Genomic DNA, 18,437 nt, shown 5'->3' on the forward strand with positions numbered 1-18,437 from the left:
CTTTCATACAAGGAATGAGAGTGCAGGTCAATAGGCCCAATAGTCTGGGCCTGGGTACCTCGCTGAGTGAAAGGTTGGGGAAGGCTGACTCTCCTCTGTGGGATCTGGGAACAAGAAGATAACAATGGAGAATTGATCATATTTTGCACTGTGGTCACGATCTTGTCAGTGGACAGTGCCCCCAGCCCATGCCATATCCCTGTCCATCCTCCAAGCCATGCAGACTGACCTGTTTTGGGGCTGATGGTGGAACTGTAGGGACTGACTTCCCATAGTAGGTCAGGTGAGGTGAGGATGAGATGGGGTGAAGAAGAGTCTGTTCATCTAGGCAAGCATGCCCTGCCTTCACTGTAACTTGAATATTAAAAGGTGAAGACTTTAACAGTCAAGGCTTGAGGATGAGAACATATAGTTTCTATCTACTCCTGGTCTCATTTTAGTTCAGCAAGTGCAACTTGAAGGAAATAGGACAGACGTTATAATCTCCACTTTACTGATGAGACCAGCAGGGCTCTGAGAGGCCCTCTAATTTACTCAAGGAGCCTCAGGAATGGAACCAAGAACAGAATGAGTCTTGCAGTTCTTCTGTTGTCCTTGGTGCTCCTCCACGTCCCTGCTGTGTGAGATTCACTGAGATCCTGAGGTGATGAGAGCTGAGAGGCAGAACTGACCCAAGGTGTGGAAACCAAATTAAACACATTGTATTTTGTGGGTGATAAAATGGGATGATCTGGAATATGAAACATGTTATCTTCATGGTTTTATACCCTTAATAATATGTTTTGATGGGGTTTTAGGAACAAGTAAAAGTAAATGCCTGTGTTTGATAAGCATCTTGATCCAAAATCCTTCCAACTATTTTCTGCCTCCCAGAAATAAGCTGAACACCTTGGTCTACTGATGGAACCCCTCCAGTTCTCCTCAAAATAGTGGTTTATAATTCACTTACTATCTATTTAATTCAGATCTCAAGACAGAGGGAGATGTGTGGTTATTCTTCCATTTTGAGTTAAAAATCCCATGGTCATCATCATCCTACTCATCATCATTATTCATAACTATTTCCTGTCTTGAACAGCTGTTTTTCCCCTGGACTTCTTGTCTTCCTTTCCATCACGCTCCTCTCCCCTTAAGCTTTTCTGTCTTGGCTACTTACTTAAGTTGTTCCAAGCGCTCAAGGATAGTGTCAAGTCTTTGATATCTCCTTTTACTTCACTCTTTTCAAATTTTAATTGACTGCTTTCTGCTTGCTGTCCCCCTAGGATTCTGTGATTCTCCTGGATGGTCCTATATCTTTCTTTTTCTTAACTTACTTCCTCTATTTGTTGGTACATATCTCCAGTAAGTTCCTAGAAATTATATATGGAAGGTAAATTTTTGAGTCCTTGCATATCTGAAAATGTCTTTATTCTACCTGAACACTTGTTTGATAATTTTTCTGGGTATAAAAATTCCAAGTTGAAAATGATTGTTCTTCAAAAATCTGAAGGCATTCTGTCTTCTAGTTCCCGGAGTTATTGAGAGAAAATTTGAAGCCATTCTGATTTGCGATCTTTCAGTGGCGATGTTTTCTTCCCTCTCTCTTTACAAACATGCAGCATTTACCCCCCGTTTTTTCCTACAGTGGTTTAAATTTCACTATTGTTTGCCTAATCTGTGTCTATTAATATTTTTATGTAATATTTTAGGCACTTAGTAAGCCCTTTACCTGGGCTTCCTAGGTGGTGCTAGTGGTAAAGAACCCACCTGCCAACATAGGTAGATGTAAGAGAAGTGGGTTCCATCCTTGGTTTGGGAAGATTCCTTTGGAGGAGGGCATGGCAACCCACTCCAGTATTGTTTCCTGGAGAAACCCATGGATAGAGGAGCCTGGCAGTCTGCAGTCCATAGGGTCCCACAGAGTTGGACACGACTGAAGCGACTTTGCACATGTGCACGCATGAGCCCTTTACATCTGGAAACCCATGTTGTTCAGTTCTGGGACATTTTCTTAGAAAGCAGTTATTAAACTGTGCAGTAAACATTATATGGGCAATTAGGGTGGTATGAACACTTACTTGATTTTCACCTGTGAAGGCAAAGCACAGAAGACTTCATATAATGGCAGGGAGTCCTTGGCAGCCTAGGGATTAGGACTCTGCACTTTCACTGTCACGGCTACCAGTTCAACCCCTGGTGGAGGAATGAAGATCCCACAAGCCATGCGGTGTGGCAAAAAAAAAAAAAAAAAGGAAAAAAAATAATTATAATTTCAGAATAGAATAACTTCTGTCAACTTTAATGGTACAAAAATTAAAATACAGATGACAGCATGGAGTTAGGAGAAAGTGAGTGAGAAGAAAGTGGGTGGGGGGCCTCCCTTTACAAAGCAGGGTGTGGCTGGTGAAAATACTATGTTTGATTGAACAAGAAATGATAGAGGTACCCACTGGAGACACTTGAAATAGTGATACCTATTAGGGTATCACTAATAGGTATATTAGTGATATACCTGTATCCCCTATATCCCTAAATAGGCTATTCCCCTGTTAGGGGAAGCAGTGGTAGAATGAGGCTTTAGCACCACGGGGCCAAACCAGGACTGGTGGGAGAGGGGGTAACCTGTTTTGGGGATGGATGAGGGAGCTAGGATTTAAACAGGTAACCTTCATTGACCGTGTTTTCTGCCCATCATTTCACATGATTTAAAAAAAAAAAAAACTTTTTAAAGGAAAAAAATGTTGGAGATAAAATTCACATAACATAAAATTAACCATCTTAAAGCCAACAATTCATAGTTTTTGAAAGCCTTAAGTGGGGTGTCTCAGAGCAGTTGTGGGAGACAAGGGACGACAGGCGACACTGTGTGATTGGCTGTGGACATGGAGGATTGGAGGGGGGCTCCTGTGGAGATAGAGGATTGGAGGGGGCTCCTGTGGAGATGGAGGAGTTGGAGGGGGCTCCAGAAGCCCTCCCCCCACCTCCACCCCCAGGATCCTGGGCCCGGTGGACCGCTGGACCCACCAGGAGGGTTGTGGGGGCGTTCTGAATCCAGTTCAGGCAGCATGGAGCTCTCTTCCTCCGGCCTTGACAGCCCGTGGCCCCTGACCTTCTCACCAATACAGGAAAAATATTTAGTTTCAGCTCTTGAGATGCAAATACATTTTTCAAGGCTGTTTTCACTTAAGATTCAAACACACTGAATATAATCTTTGGGGGAGGGTTCTTTTTGGGACAGGAAAGGCTGTAGGAAGACATTAAGCTAAGCTTCTTGTCAGACTGAGCAAAACAGAGTGTGTTTTGCTTCCTCTGTTTATCATTTTCTCCCCCCTGGTTCCTTTCCACTCCTGTCTTCAAGTTTCCCTCTTTGTCCACACTGTCCTAGCACACAGGGAGGCCCCTGGCTGAGCATTCCCTAACATTTTCTAAACCTTAACAGCTTAAAGTGGAGAAAGGCTGCTGTTTCCAAGCTGCCAGCAGTGTTCTGATTCATTATTGGAGAAAATTGCTTTCCTGTTCTGGGGGGAAAAATGCTTCTGATGTGCTAAAAAGATAAGAAGTTAGGGCTAACAGCTCCATTTCAGAGTTCAGGCTTGAAATCCATGAGCCTTAGACCTGGATGTATTTAGTCTTCCAAAGTCCTGGCTATCCACAGACAGGTGCCACGCACCGTGCCCTACCTGATGGGAGGAAAGAAAAGAGGTCACAAAAGGAGAGCTTCACCATAGTCTTTGAAGGTTACCAGTGAAATAGCACAACTCAGATAGGACTTGAACCCACTGTCTGTTAATTGAAATCACACACCTGGTCTCAGGACTTACTGAAGCTCAGGTTCTTTATGTCTCAGCACAGAAAGAATTTGGTGAGAGGCAAAATAATAGTTAAGAAGTAGATTTATTGAGAGAGAAACACTCCATAGAATGTGGGTCCTCCTGGAAGGTGAGAGGCCTGGACATATGAGGTGGTTAGTTTTTATGGGCTTGGTAATTTCATTGGCTAATGAGTGGGAGGAGAAGTCCAACTATTTTGGAGAACGGATGGGGATTTCCAGGATTGGGGCCACCGCCCATTTTCTGGCCTCTTTCCTGGAACTGTCATGGCACCTATGTGTGTGTCATTTAGCACATGCTAGTGTGTTACAATGAGTGTATAATGAGGCTCAAGGTTTACTGGAATCCAAATCTTTTAATCAGTTATGTTGCATCCTCAAGGGCTAGGTTATTCTTTTTAAAGGTTGTGCCCTGTCCCCTTCCCTTCTGTTTCACCAGGTACCAGTTAAATATGCTTTCTGTCCAATCCTTGGTCCTTAAGCCAGGCTGTCTCTTCTCTGGGGGTAGGAGCTGGGCCTCTGTATCTGCTCCATAAGGAGCAGATGAATGTGCCCTGGGGGTCAAAGCTGGGCCTCCGTATTTGCTCCATAAGGAGCAGATGAATGTTTAATATGGCACTTCTGAATTGAAGATTGAGCCTTTCAGAGTTGAGAGGTCCTTCTGCATATTGGCTTCTATGACATAAAAAGGCTGGAATTTTCCAAATTTTAGAAGATGTCTGTGATTCTTTTCTTGGACTTTGTAAATGACTTAGCAAATACAACTGCAGGGGCAGCAGTGCAAAGGGGTAACCCAGTTTCAGGACTACTTGCCCAGAACCTAAGTGGGTAGGTCCAAAACCCTATTATGCAAGTCAGAAGTTCAGGACCATGAGGAGAGGCTGTGCATTATGACGGGAAAGGTTGACTGCATTGGAGGTAGAGTTGGTATCGGAGCCTGACACAGAGACAGTGAGCACTGGACTCTGAGAAGAGGATCCAGGGCAGGCATGATAAAGGAGAGGCTAACTGGAGAACCCTTAAAAAAGGGATAATTGACCTAGGGACTTTGGGGCAATCAAACCATGATCTAGATTTAAATACCAGTAAAGACAATAAAGGTCCATCTAGTCAAGGCTATGGTTTTTCCAGTGGTCAGGTATGGATGTGAGAGTTGGACTGTGAAGAAAGCTGAGCACCGAAGAATCGATGCTTTGGAACTGTGGTGTTGGAGAAGACTCTTGAGAGTCCCTTGGACTGCAAGGAGATCCAACCAGTCCATTCTAAAGGAGATCAGTCCTGGGTGTTCATTGGAAGGACTAATGCTAAAGCTGAAACTCCAATACTTTGGCCACCTCATGCGAAGAGTTGACTTATTGGAAAAGACTGATGCTGGGAGGGATTAGGGGGCAGGAGGAGAAGGGGACGACAGAGGATGAGATGGCTGGATGGCATCACCAACTCAATGGACATGAGTTTGAGTGAACTCCCGGAGTTGGTGATGGACAGGGAGGCCTGGCATGCTGCAATTCACGGGGTCGCAAAGAGTCGGACACGACTGAGTGATTGAACTGAACTGAACTGAACTGAAAGATAGCTTTGGGACGAATTCTTATCTCATACAAATTAGGCTATATATATATATTTTTTTTTTCTCACATAAAAAAAAGGTCTAAGACTGTTTCCTTCTTTCTTCTTATTTCAGCTTCAGTTTTCGTTTCATGACCACAAAATGGCTGCATAACTTCCAAGCATCATGTCCAAATTCTAGACCAGAAGAAGGGTAAGGGTCAAAGAACCAAAGATGTATGCCACCTGTATCTCTCCCTTTTGTTTGTTTATTTTGTCAATACAGCAGTAGTTTTCCTTGGTGTCTGCCCCAATGATTTCCCCTTACATTTATTAGCTTGAATTAGGTCATACCTCTACTATAAGGAAAGCAAAAAAAAAAAAAAATTTTTTTTTTTTTTTTACCAAGTTCAGCAAACTAGCATAGGTTTTTAGTTGTGGCCTGGACATTTACTTAACCTCTTTGTGTTCTAGTTTCCTCATCTGTAAACTGGGCACTGGACCGTAACTGTGCCTATTTCAGAGGGTTATTATGAAGATTAAATGATTTAATTTTTTTATAAAGCACACAGAACAGAGCACCATTAAAGTGTCTTTTACAAATAATTTTATGTATTTAGTTATTTTTGGCTATGCTGGGTCTCCATTGCTGTGTGCCGGCTTTCTCTAGGTTCAGCGAGGAGGGGCTACTCTCTAGCTGTAGTGCCTGGGCTTCTCACTGTAGTGGTTTCTCTTCTCGTGGAGCTTGGGCTCTAGGGTTCGTGGGCTTCAGCATTTGTGGCTCAAGGGCTTTAGAGCACAGGCTCAGTAGTTGTGATACATGGGCTTAGTTGACCCATGGCATGGGGAATTTTCCTGGACCAGGGATCAAACTGCCACCCCTGCATTGCAAGGTGGACCCTTAATCACTGGATCACCAGGAAAGCCCTAAAGTGTTTTTAAAGTATATTAAAAGGGAAAAGTATTCACTGGATGGACAGTTAGTAGGGCCCACCATTAAGCGTGGCTCTCCTGCACGGTGATTCTCTTTTGTAGTAACAGTCTATTGAACATTATAACCTAACATTAGCTGTACTTCGGAGGATTAAGGGAATGGTTGCTGTCCTCACTGGGCATAGGTGCTTGGCAACAGCTTGGAAAAGCACTGTAAGGTGATGTGTAGAGAGTGGGGTAAGGGCTAGAGTCCTTAGAGACATAACTGCAAGAGTTATGGCAGAGGTGAAGCTTGGCTATAGCTCCATTTCCTGGCTTCCCTTGCAGCTAATGTGGCCACGTGACTAAGTTTTTGCCAGTAGAGAATGAGCAGAAGTGAAGTGTGCATGAGGGAAAACCCTGGCCTCTGGCCTTTGTGCCTTCTCCCATCTGATGGCAGGAAGGGCAGTGACTAGAGCTACTTCACGAAGACAGCAGAGCTGCTAGGAAGCCTGGATTCCTGAATGACTTCATGGTACAGAGTCACCCACTGACCCTGGACTGTTACATGAGAGAGAAAGAAATTCCTGTTTTGTTTGAACTATTGCATTTTGGATATTGCATATTCATTCCAGCATTTTACCTCAACTAGTAAATTATTTCCATAATTTAAAATAGTATCCATGAAAATATATTTGCTAATGATATGCATAAAATATTTCTAGAAAGGTATTTAGGCTACCTATAGAGGGGGAACTGAGAGGTTGGGTGTTAGTAGTGGGAGGGAATTTTGTCTTGTTTAGTTTCATTCTGACTCCATGTTGTTCTTCAGTCATTCAGTCATGTCCAACTCTTTGTAATTCCGTCGACCACAGCATGTCAGGCTTCCCTGTCCTCCACTATCTGTAGGAGTTTGCTCAGACTCCTATCGATTGAGTCAGTGATGCCATCCAACCATCTCATCCTCTCTCGTCCTCTTCTCCTGTCCTCAATCTTTCCCAGCATCAGAGTCTTTTCCAGTGAGTCAGCTCTTCACGTCAGGTGGCCAAAGTATTGAAGCCTCAGCTTCAGCATCAGTCCTTCCAATGAATATTCAGGGTTGATTTCCTTTAGGATTGACTGGTTTGTTGATCTCCTTGCTGTCCAAGGGACTCTCAAAGTCTTCTCCAGCACCACAGTTTGAAAGCATCAGTTCTTTGGCACTCAGATTATGAGCTCCTTGTTGCAAAATTCAGGCTTAAATTGTAGAAAGTAGGGAAAACCACTACCATTCAGGTATGACCTAAATCAAATGTGATTCCTTATCTATTTATAGTTGTTGAACTTTGACCCATATAAATGTAATACTTATTGAAAAAATTAAAATAAAAATTAATTCATTAATTAGAAATGTTGATATTGCACAACTATACTTTGTGCCAATTCATCACTGATTGGCACTCAACCAGCATGTGACTCCCTTATTCACTAATCCTATGTCCAGAGAAAGGAGAAAGGTGATGAATAAAGCTGGCAGAAAGGAGCAGCTAGGTGAATTCCTTTTAAAAAAAAATGTTATTATTTCTTTGGCTGTGCCAGGTCTTAGCTGTGGCATCCAGGATCTTTAGTTGTGGCATGTGGGATCTAGTTTCCTGACCAGGGTCAAACCTGGGCCCCCTGCATTGGGAGCATGGAGTCTCAGGCACTGGGCCACCAGGGAAGTCCCCTGGGTGAATTCTTGAATGGAAGGCAGAGCTGTGGCATTTTGCCTGAGGCTCTGGCCAAGACACTGCATCTGGGCGCCAGCAATTGGACTCATCTCTCATCAGATTGTACATTGGCGTGAAGGAGATGGTCACTGCCTGCAGATTAATGTCACTTTCATTTCCCGAGCGTCCTATGTCCTGAGATGGTATCTTTTAATAGAGGGCACTCCAGGAGACTCGCTCTGAATTTTTGGCTGCATGAGGAAGGTGACTTTTTATACAATTGAAGCAGAATTCAGTTTCCATCTTTGTAACTTGAGTTGATTTTTCCTGCTTTCTGTATTTTAAGTTGGTATGAAAAGATGATTTATTATTTTCCTATTCATGGTTTCCAACAAGACTCCCATTTCAAAGCTAAAAGGAAAAAGACAGTATAATATTGAGTAATTTTCTTCTTGGGGACAAAATGGGGGTTTCTTCATTAGTATGGAGCAAGGGAGGGGCTTGTATAATAGCTCAGAGTTTTCCCCAAATCTAATGAATATTTGAAATTATCATTTTATCCTCATTTTATATTGTATTTTATTGTACAATGACTCCTTTTATAAACTCTGGCTCCTGGGAAAACACTAACCCTCTTTCCTGGTGGACACTGATGGCGCTTTTGCCTCCTAGGCATCCTTGAACTCCATGTGTTTTTCCCAGGAGGGTATGTCAGGTGAAATATTTGGTAAGTTAGTAACAGAAAAGGGGGTCAAATAGCTTCAGAGATCACTTTTGCATTATTTGTAAGTTAGAACATCAAAAAATGAATAACCTGATTACTACCATTTTAATCTTCCCCGTTGGTTCTCACTTGCCCACTAGACTAATCCTTATGCTGGACCCTGAGGGTTCCTCACACAACCTGACACCGCTCCTCCCGGGCTGCCTGCCCAAGATCCCCTGAGGGACTCATCTGAAGCCACAGCCAGACAGAGCTGCTGGTTCCTGGGTGCCAGGCCCATGACTCACCTCTCAGATGCCACCTGGTCATGAAATACTTTCCTCCAATCAGAGGCCACAGCTGCTTCTCCAGGGGACCAGTCTTATGTCACATCTTGCATGCCCTTGGATGCAGAAAGCAGATCTTAACCATCTCTGCCTCTCTTGAGCCCCTGGCCCAGAGCTGGGCATATGGTAGGTGCTTATCAGTGTGAATTGCACTGAACGGGTAGAATGCAGCTAAAGAAATGAACAGAAGTGTACTCTCTAAGGTTGGCAAACCAGACCAGCCAAGTTTGGCAAGCTGAGTCTTAACCTAGGGCAAGCCTTAACCCTAACCCTAACCCTAAGTGTACTCTCTGAGGTTGGCAAACCAGACAAGCTGAGTTAGCAAGCCGAGTCCTCTGCTTTCTCATTTTTTGATAGTTGGAGACAATCAAAAGATGACTATTTCATGACATATGAGATGACATGAAATTCACATTTCAGTGTTCATAAACAAAGTCCTGTTGGAACCCAGGAATCACACCCAAGTTTACATTTGGGTTGTGGCTGCTTTCCTCCTCTCAGGGCAGAGCTGGGTAGTTGCAGCAGTGATCATATGGCCAGCAAAGCCAAAAACATTTACTATCACTTTATAGATAAAGTTTGTCAGCCCCTGATGTATAAGCTGAGGTCTTTCAATTGGAAATACACATTTTTGGTCTTTTCCAAATCTGCTGTTGTGCTGGGGACATAAATGGTTCCTATTTCCCTGTTGTTGTTTTTGTTAATACTATTTACTATTTTTGAAATCTTCTGAGCAATAGTCCTATGTATGATAAACGAGAAGTATTCAATTCCTGCTAACCTCAAGAACATTCAAGAAAGGTATATTTGGTACATCAAATAAGTACCTGTGATATGCAGGTAGGAGGTGGCTCTTTGGAGATAAGATGATGAGTGAGATAAACACAGCCCCTACCTTTGTGTTGCTAATTTTTATGTGGGAAAAAACTGAAACAAATCCATAACACATTTTTGGGTTTTTGTTTGTTTGTTTTGGCCATGCTGCCTGTAGGATCTTAGTTCCTTGACCAGGGGTTGAACCAGGCAGGCCCTTGACAGTGACAGCATGGAGTCCCAACCACTGGACAGCCAGGGAATTCCCTTATAACACATTGTTTTAATAGAGTTCGAAGGTGCTCAGGAAACAGAGAGCGGAATACTATAATAGGTGGCATCAGGGAAGGTTTCTCAGAGGGGGCGACATTTCCACTGATACCTGAAGGACAAGTAGGTAGCATGTCAGTGGAGAACAGAGGGACTTTTTTTATGGAGAGAAGTGTACTTCTCGTCTATTTCAGCCTTGGTCATTTGAGGATGTTTGTTACATACATCCATTCCTATTTCATAATGACTACATTCTTTGTACAAAGAACAAAGGATGGACTGGTGTAGGGAGGTACTTTGTGTTCCAAGATAAAGGACTCTGGATTGCTGGCTGCTTATTTCTCTTTAAGGAGGTTTTCTTTGCTTGGCCCCTGAATATCTTAAAAACATAACAAAAACCAAAGGCCTCATACAGGCTGGTCCCCTGCAGTTCCTCAGACAAGTTCTCTGAGCTTACCACATATTCTCAGTCCTTGAGCTTGTGGACAAATCTCTCCTCTATTATGTTGGCCTTGGGAGGGGTGCCACTTAATGACAGCAGTCCAGTGCGAGCCTTCCTGCCTTCTTGTTCTTAGGGTGGAAGAACTGTTTTGGAGTCTGAGTGGATTTGTTCTGGAAAGAGACTAGCTCTAGTGTCTCTTCCAAACGTGTCATCTATTATAGATTCCGGGTACCTCAGACATTCCAACTGATCTATAAAACCAGGACAGTGCCACATCTTAGGTAAACTACCATCAGCTCTGTGAAGAACTCTGGGAGAGAACTAAATATCAGACAGTATCATTTTTACTTGAAAACTCAATGGACAGCCTCTATTCAGAATGAAGATGTGTTTTATTTTTTTTTCCTTCTGGTGACTCATTCTTCATTCCAAATACTCTTTTTGTCATGTAGAGGACCCATGTAAATATGAATAGCCAGCCCAATAAATTAGTCAGCATACTGATGAATATGTTTTCATTTACAGGACCAACTACTCATTCACGTAAATCAATAAAGAGACGAACTAATGCTGGTATAATTGATCAGATGTAAACCTCTCCAAAACATGATTAACCTCTTACTTATGCCTTCAAGATGTGTTATGTTTATAATCATAAGTGAGAAAGCTATGTGTCATTTTGCGTTGTTTAGCATCCAAACACCTTTTCTATTTAGGCAGATCCAAGATGAGTGGAGGCCAGGATCTGGCTTCCCACTCTGGAACCTGAAGCGAAGCAGGTAATCCCCCTTTGGACCCCTTAGACCTGTGTGTGGACATTTGGCCAAGGCTCAGCCAATCAGAGGCTCTTTGGTGAGACTTTGGGTCTTCAGGGAGTGATGATAAGGCTAGAGACAGCCATAGATCATTCATAGTGGCTGGATGGACTTGAGTCTTGGGTGTGTTCAGTTCAGTTGCTCAGTCGTGTCCGACTCTTTGCGACCCCATGAATCGCAGCACGCCAGGCCTCCCTGTCCATCACCAACTCCCGGAGTTCACTCAGACTCTCGTCCATCGAGTCAGTGATGCCATCCAGCCATCTCATCCTCTGTCGTCCCCTTCTCCTCCTGCCCCCAATCCCTCCCAGCATCAGAGTCTTTTCCAATGAATCAACTCTTCGCATGAGGTGGCCAAAGTACTGGAGTTTCAGCTTTAGCATCATTCCTTTCAAAGAAATCCCAGGGCCGATCTCCTTCAGAATGGACTGGTTGGATCTCCTTGCAGTCCAAGGGACTCTCAAGAGTATTCCCCAACACCACAGTTCCAAAGCATCAATTCTTCGGCGCTCAGCCCTCTTCACAGTCCAACTTTCACATCCATACATGACCACAGGAAAAACCATAGCCCTGACTAGACGGACCTTTGTTGGCAAAGCAATGTCTCTGCTTTTCAATATGCTATCTAGGTTGGACATAACTTTCCTTCCAAGGAGTAAGCGTCTTTTAATTTCATGGCTGCAGTCACCATCTGCAGTGATTTTGGAATCCCCCAAAATAAAGTCTGACACTGTTTCCACTGTTTCCCCATCTATTTCCCATGAAGTGATGGGGCCGGATGCCATGATCTTCGTTTTCTGAATGTTGGGTGTGTTAGGTAGTTAAAATAGGAAACAGGAGTCCAGAATGGCAGTGGCTAAAAGACAAGGAAGGGAAAAGCCCTCGAAAATAGAACAAAGGAAGGTCTGAGGACCGGAGTGAGGACCTCAGGTAGAACAAACAGCATTCCTGGCTAGCCCAATTTACATAGGGCAGGCCCAGGGGGAGGAAACAACATATAAAAAGAGGCGCCAAAGGACCGGGGGTCTCTCTCTCTCTCCCTCGCACACTTGTTCTCTCTCTCTCTCTCTCTTTTCTCTTCACATCTTTTGGGTCGGCATGCCCTCATGCCTCGAGATGTATTTTCCTTTTATTTTCTAAATAAAATCGATCTGTCCAAGAACTATAACACGGACTGTCTGAGAGCTGTGATGCGCTTTAACGTCTGTCGCTTCAAATCTTTGTTGTGACGAGACAGAACCGAGATTACGCTCCCCTGACAGGGGGATGGTGATAAGTGTTCGGGGAAGAGATGCTGGGGCCCAGCACCCTACACTTACTGACCCTCTGGTGGAATCTTGATTGTGCAACACAGCCCCTAGTTCCTATTTCCAAGGCTGATTCTTCAGTTTCCCTCAAGTTCTTTGAGGTATCAGGTATCTTTCAGGTAAATTTCTTTTCTGTATAAATTAGCCTGTGTTGGTTTTATTATTTGCAGTAACACTGGCTATATATACTCTGTGTGAGAGTACGATACAAGGTTTTATTCTGTACCTTTGGACCAGGAAGGATTAATTTAAAAAAAAGTTACAGTTGCTTTTAGGGTGCAACTGACAGGAAAGCATGTATTTTACAAAGGATGTTGTGTTCTAACATGTTTTTTCAGTGCATTTAATTGCTACTCACCCTTTTAACAGAGAAAGGACTGATCAGGGACAGGCCACAGTCTTCAAGAGCTTGACAGAAAGGTAGTGGTATTTTAGAATTCAAAAGCATCTTTGAAACCATCTTATCCAAACCCCTCATTTTGCAAATAAGAAAATTGAGGTTCAAGCTGGCTAAATGATTCACCCCAGATTGCATGGCCAGTTAGTGGATGCGCAGGGGTTATAATCTGACACCATTCCTGGAGGAAAGATGGGCAGGGTGGGGAAGGGAGTGGCAAAGACAAGTATCCAGGTATCCAGTTTGCAGAACTGAGATCAAAAAGTGTATGTTTGTGAAAGGTCTCTATAAGCCGTGATGACGTTGGGATTCTTGGCCTCCAGAGGAGAGGAATTTGATCTTGGGGCCAGTGATAAGGCCTGATGGCTTAGAGCTCTTGTGTAATATAATTTTATTAAAGTATAAAAGAGATAGACAAAGCTTCTTCTAGTTTTAGCAAGGAGTTATATACCTATTAGCAAGCTATTAATTAGAGAAAGGAAATATCTCAAAACTGAGAGAGTGGCACCAGGCCCCTCACCCACAACATGCATTTTGAGATAGCACTGGCACAAGATGAGTCATCCCGGGCCATAAAACAATTGACATGAATCTTGAAGAAAGACAAGTTTCCAAGCAAATACATAGTTTCATTAACATAGCTTAAGAGAACATTTCCATAAGAAAAACGCATTGGTTAGCTCAAGGTTTGAGAAAAGTTAAGTTGGGTGGAACCAGGTATCCTTGTGGCAACACGGAATTTGAAAGGAAACCTCCTTTTAATTTTGTATAGGGAAGAGAAAAAAAAGCCTGACACTTGCAGTCTATTTCCTTCCCTTGGGGATCCCGAGCCTTCCTGACTGTTACCCTTTCATTTGGTTACAAGGCCAGTTCAGTTCAGTTCAGTCGCTCAGTCGTGTCCGACTCTTTGCGATCCCATGAATCGCAGCATGCCAGGCCTCCCTGTCCATCACCAACTCCCGGAGTTTACTCAAAAACAAATGTCCATTGAGCCAGAGCAGTCACAAAACCAGGTTACAAAATCAGAGAAAAGTTGAATAAGTGTTGAGTTGCTGCTGGAATGCAGGGAACAGGACAGACTCAGGGCCATACCTGAATTTCCTCTCTTGTCCCAAGGATGTGTGGACAAGGAGCCTAAGCAGTTAAGCACTTTTTCTTTTCCAACCCTATAGAAACTTGTCACCTTGCTGAAACTCTTGTGATTCCAGCTGCAACTACTGGAACTTTGGTCCCTTCTTCTTTTGGTCATGATATTGAGAAGCACAGTAGAACTTCACTGCAATTGGACTCGTCACAAGTTGGTGACGCTACCTGGCTATTAGGGAGAATTACTCCTTCAGTTTGAGGTGTTTGCTTTACATGTTGGGCAGATATTACTTGTATGCTCCCCGCTGCCAAAAAAATTAATAAATCATTTCAAAGGACAGAATTTATCTTATTTAGGCTTGAAAATCAGTAATTAAAACTGCTTTCTCAGACGTTACTACCATGCAGCATGCTCTAATGTTACATTTTTGACAGATGGGATATATTGAAATCTTGATGTGCTTCAGGATAACTCATCTCTTCTGCATGCTCTTGATATTTAGAGTTGCTTTTTGTTTATTATTTGATTTATGCCCAATGTAGGTCTTCTTACTATTTTTTTTTTTTTTAAGTTATATTTCTGGATGAGCAAAAGTTGTACAATGGGAAAACAAAACAAAACCTGTCTCCAAACCAAGATGGTGACTATGTAGGCGATGGAGGTGTCCGGGCACAGAGAAGATTGGAAAACACAAGCAAAACTAGAATAAACTTTTGCGTGGGAAAAGTCCACTCCAGGAAAAAAAGAGAGTTCAAAGAAGAACCATTTCTACAAGGCTAAGGCTGTAGCTCCTACCTAACAAATACGTAGAAGGAAGAAAACTAAGAAATGATCACCCGATTAATATACAATATTATTGGGATGGCCAAAAAGTTTGTTTGGATTTTTCCAAAATGTCATATAGAAAAACCTGAATGAACTTCTTGGCCAACCCAATAAAAATTTTTTTCTTTTTAACTTTGAAAATATTCTGTGAGGGTTTTTATATAGCAGTGTGATGAAACTAACTGCTATATTAAGTATTAAAGTAATGTTTAGGTGGTGATAACTAATCATTGAGCAATGTAATAATTTTATAGGTTATGGATTTAAGTCAAGGATGTGCTATTTCCTAAGGAATGGGGAGGTTAAAAACTAGATAAATTAAGAATTAGTGTCCCTTTCAGTTTTGCTTCTAACTCAAAGGAAATCATTTTAAGCATGAAATGTAAAAATAGATTATGAGGTTTCATACTAATATAGTCCGTGTCTCTAAGTTCTATGGAAAAATACCTACCTGTCAAGATTTCTTGGAAAAGAAAATCATTTTTTTTGTGTATGATTTTCTGGTGACTGAATTTTAAGTGTTCCTTGATCCCAGTAAAATTGATTATGCTTGTGATTAGGTAAGAGAGTTCACCCAGGATATTACCAAAGTCATAATCTGTGAGAGCAGTTTTCAAGATCTTGTGCAATTGTAATTTGAAAAGAATTGGAAGATGTTTTCATAGTCCCAATAGCTTCTGGTTGACCACCCTGACCAGCATTTAGTAAGGAGTTAGTTAATCAGTATGGATAGAGTCACCCTTGCCACTGGTCAAGTCATTTCTTGGAAATGGTCTGGATGCATGCTTTCTTCTGGTCCTTTCCTTGCTCATTTTTGTCCTTTCAGTCCCCTCTTTTCTGCTCTACTTTTCTGAATTTCATATCTCTTTGGAAACCCCCCTCACATCCTCCATGGAGCCTTGGCCAACCATCCCAACCACCATGGTGTAGCCTTTTTTACGTTCCCTGTGATACTTACATAGTAGCCATCATTTAGTCTTTAGTTTGTGTGTAGATTATTCTTTATATACCTTGACTTCTTAGCAAAATTCTAAGCTTTTTAAGGTGCAGGGTCATGTCTCCAATCTCTGAATCACTGACAGTACCACCTCAACACAGGCAATGAGCGCTGGATGACTGATCCACAGATCCACTCAACATGATGGTTCTTTTTTTTTTTTTTATAAGAGCAATTAAAATTTCTTTTTATTTTTATATGTATTTTTAATTGGAAGATAATTGTTTTACAATGTTGTGTTGGTTTCTGCCATACAACAACATGAATAAGCCATAATTATAAAATATATATATATATATATTTATCTCCTATCCCACCTCTGGGCTTCCCAGGTGGCACTACTGGTAAAGAATCTACCTGCCAATGCAGGAGATGCTAGAGATGTGGGTCTGATCCCCGGGTCAGAAAGATCCCCTAGAGTAGTAAATGAGACCCCACTCCAGTATTCTTGCCTGGAAAATCCCACAGGCAGAGGAGTCTGGCGGACTACAGTCCATGGGGCTGCACAGAGTCGGACATGACCGAGCAGACACACACATCCCACTACTGGGCATATACCCTGAGAAAACCACAATTTAAAAAGACATATGTACCCCAATGTTGTTTGCAGCACTATTTGCAGTAGGCAGGACATGGAAGCAATCTAGATATCCATCAACAGATGAATGGATAAAGAATATATGGTACATATATACAATAGAATTTTACTCAGCCATCAAAAAAGAATGAATTTCAGTCAGTTGTAGTGAGGTGGATGAACCCAGAGCCTATTATACGGTGAAGTAAGTCAGAAAGAGAAAAACAAATATTGTATATTAATCCATATATATGGAATCTGGAAAAATAGTGCTGATGACCTATTTGCAGGGAAGGAATGGAGATGCAGACGCAGAGATGGTTCATTTTAAACTCTGCAGAGGGATGAGACTAGCATGCAGAGAAGAGGGCTGCCTTCAGATTTCCAGCCTAAATGTCATGTTGGAGTTCATGAGATATGCGCATAGCCTCATAATAAATACCCGCTTAGCTTAAGTGCTCTTGAAAAAGCTTCATTTGTTTGCTACAGAGACACATGGAACTTACAAAATGAAATTAGGTCCTGGAATGTAGTTGTAAAAGGCAATGTACAAGTTCTCAGATGATCTTTGACGACATCACTCTTGGGAGCAGGAAGCTTTGAGGGTCACTGCAAGAGATTCAGTGACTTGGCAACTTTTACTGAGAGTCTTTGGAGTGTGGGGCATGATTCTAGGTATGAGTATGGCAGATGCTTTCAGTGCCCCACATCACATCCTCTTGGACCACCTCTAGTTTCAGCCAGGTCCCCATTACCTAATAGTGACTTTGAGATATGTGCCCTTTAAATACTTTTCCTCCTTTCTTGCTTTATTCTCTCATTTCTGCTCCCAAGGATCGCATCCCAAATAAATGATCTGTTCCCAGACCTTGTCGAGGGGAAACTTACACAGAGAGATATATAGGATACAGCATTTATGTATTGGGGTCTCATAAGTTTAGATGGAGTATTTGGACACACATTCTTGGAAAATCACACAATGAAAATAGACAGGTTTCAATTAAATAACACACATGTAGTACAGGTTCTAATTCTTTATGGTTAATATGGACTTTATTAATTTTATCAGTAATTCTTATAGGTCTGATAAATCTAACTAGGGAGATTTGGTTCTTCCAGAATTATTATTAATCTCACATACCGCTGAAGCACTGTTCTTAGCTAAGTATGAAGAGGTGGGATCGGGTACATTTTGTACCGTATTCTTAGTGATCTGTAATTATATCCTGCCATTCAAATGCTATTCTGTTCAACTTTACAGAGCTTAAGCATCCCTTAACATTTTACTTCTCCTAATACTAAATGGAACACTTAGGCCTTCACAAAATTATCTCGGAACATGTCTCGAGAGTAATCCAAATGAATCAAAGTTGTCATTTTGTACTTGGGACCAATTGTTTTAAAGGAAAAAGAAAAGGAATTTAATTTTTTGTTGCCAAACTAACAATATTAAGAAAAATCTGATGAATAAAAACATCATCGATAGAAACATACTACCAAACCTTGTTAGTTTGATTTTACAGATTTTTGTGCTCAGCCATACTACAGATATTCTTTCACACAATTGTAGCAGTCATAAAAATTCATATTCAGTCTTTTATTAGATAATTTTAGAGCATTAAGAAGTCATCTTGAGAGATTTATTAGTTACCTGTAGTTTTCTGTGATTATATACAGTCAGGCAGGCCCTCACTATCAAGGCTATTTTCCTGGTAAGCTTTATGAATCAGCTACTCTGTCTTCTAGTCTCATTTAGATCAGGGAATCTTGGTTTCCATATTTATGAGAGTGGTCTCTATAGAATTCCTCAAAATATCTTTTAAAATGATTTTTTAAAAAGCTTTTACAATGTTTAAATCTTTTTAGCTTTGTTGAAGAGAGATATATATCATGAAAGCAGG

The 18,437-nt window shown here is 41.8% G+C and overlaps 1 long non-coding RNA gene across 1 annotated transcript in view; it reads left to right on the forward strand.

Moving 5' to 3' along the window:
- Positions 1 to 18,437, forward strand: part of LOC138988474 (uncharacterized) — a 38,995-nt gene that overhangs the window by 3,143 nt on the left and 17,415 nt on the right. Inside the window, exon 2 of the long non-coding RNA XR_011464682.1 lies at positions 5,493 to 5,570. This is a non-coding gene — a long non-coding RNA (uncharacterized lncRNA). The remainder of the gene's footprint in view (positions 1 to 5,492; positions 5,571 to 18,437) is intronic.

The sequence above is a fragment of the Bos mutus genome, chromosome 7, assembly GCF_027580195.1.
Source record: "Bos mutus isolate GX-2022 chromosome 7, NWIPB_WYAK_1.1, whole genome shotgun sequence".
Lineage (NCBI taxonomy): Eukaryota > Metazoa > Chordata > Mammalia > Artiodactyla > Bovidae > Bos > Bos mutus.